This window comes from Mustelus asterias, unplaced genomic scaffold, assembly GCF_964213995.1.
Source record: "Mustelus asterias unplaced genomic scaffold, sMusAst1.hap1.1 HAP1_SCAFFOLD_107, whole genome shotgun sequence".
Classification (NCBI taxonomy): Eukaryota; Metazoa; Chordata; class Chondrichthyes; order Carcharhiniformes; family Triakidae; genus Mustelus; species Mustelus asterias.
The window spans coordinates 469,546-471,373 of NW_027590151.1; the positions used below are offsets into that span (position 1 = coordinate 469,546).

The window sequence follows — 1,828 nt, forward strand, 5'->3', positions numbered from 1 at the left end:
GGCAGACACCTTCCCTTCTGGTCTCGTGGTTAGGACTCGGAGGATTCGGAGTTTTCACTACCGCGGCCTGGGTTTAATTCCAGGTCAGTGAATGCAACTCTATTGCTGTCGTGCAGCACATGAATGAAGAGGAGCTGAAATTACTTCCTATTCGAAAACAGGAGTGGTACTTGTGCCACTTTGATAAATAAGGATTAAATTTCCATCCCATTCCACAATCCTGCCAATTGTCCCGAACAACTTGTATTTATATCGTCTCTGCTGGCTCCTTTTGTCCAAGTGAATAAGATGTTTTCTGCTGCATTAAATCTGAGCCATGGCATGATCGAACAAAAGTATTTCATGAAATCTAAACTAAATCAATTGAAATATTTTAAAAAAGTGGGATTCGATCCCACGCCTCCACAAAACATCAGTTCAGTGCCTGGGACCAAAGATCAAATTTACCTGTAGAAAAGGAATGCTGTCACGGTTGCTGTTGCCATGGACAGAATCGATGGAGAAGGAGTGGGTCATATTTCCCTTCAACTCTCCTCCACCATGAAATAAGATCACGGTGAATCCCACGTTCAACACCAATTTGCCACCAAATCCAGAATCCCTTAATTCCCTTCGAGTTCAAAACAATTCTCCTTCTCAGTATTCAATATTCTCACTGGTTGAGGATCCGCAGACCGTTGGGCTACAGAATTCCAAGCATTCACAAGTCTCTGAGTGAAGAATTCTCTCCTCACCTCGGTCCTAAATGGTTGACGTACTATCCGGATATTGTGAGCCCAGTTTAAAACACTCCAGACTCGAGCAAGAGGCGGGGGAGGAGGAGGGGTGTAGGGGGCCGGGGGGGGGGGGGGGGGTGCGGTGGAGGGGTGTAGGGAGGCGAGTGGGTGAGGGGGGGGGTGGAAACAATCTCTCAGCATGTACACTGTCAAACAGTCTCGCCGTTGCAGACTTTTCAGTGGGATCACTTTTCATTATTCCAAACTCGAGAGAGAACAGGGTAATCACAATAAATCTCTCCTCCAAGGGCAACTCTCTCATCACAGCAATCAATCCAGTGAATTGTGGTTACACAGACGCTGCGAGAATAGAGGGAAATAAGAACACAATATAGAAAGTTGATAGAGGTACAGAGAGAGTCTGAGAGAGTGAAAAAGACAGATCGATACACAGAAACAAAGAGAGACAGATATAGACAGTACGTGGGGGAGTCAGCCACATCGTATGAATGAATAACGGTGCACACAAAGCCAGCGGCCGGAACCCACAAGCATTGGGTCCTCTGAATCGTTGACTAGGGATAAAGGGAATGTCCAAAAGAAGAGTCAACTTTTTAAATACTTTTGAGTGCGTTGTGTTATTAGATCCCCTGTATTGTCAGTTTCTCAAACGAAACCGCAGGTAAATTCATCAAGTAATGAACAAGACTTTGCCATCGCAAACAACAACAATGGGGCTCGTCCGGGATTTGAACCCGGGACCTCTCGCAGTTTTGCGAATCACAACACCCAAAGCGAGAATCATACCCCTAGACCAACGAGCCGCTGTTGACAGAGCTGCTCAAATACGGATATTATATTGTCACACAAATCTGATCAGACTGCTGCAGTGAAAGTTGGAGGCGCTGGAAACACTCAGGAAGTCAGGCAGCAAGTGCACACAGGGAAAGGACTCTCTTCTTACACCTCGCCAACCTTTCATTTAAGCTGGTAAAGTTTGGAAATGTCGGAAGTTTTAAACAAGTGATACCCAGGAGCTAGGAAACACACCAACAAGAAAGGGCCCTGATAAGGTACAATTCAAGAGAGATAAATGAGCAAGTACTTTGTGG

The 1,828-nt window shown here is 45.7% G+C and overlaps 1 non-coding gene across 1 annotated transcript; it reads right to left on the reverse strand.

Moving 5' to 3' along the window:
• Window positions 1–1,450: 1,450 nt before the first annotated feature.
• Window positions 1,451–1,540, reverse strand: trnap-ugg (transfer RNA proline (anticodon UGG)). Its single transcript is given in 2 exon segments — window positions 1,451–1,486; window positions 1,505–1,540. It is a non-coding gene; the product is annotated as a tRNA-Pro (tRNA).
• Window positions 1,541–1,828: the final 288 nt, after the last annotated feature.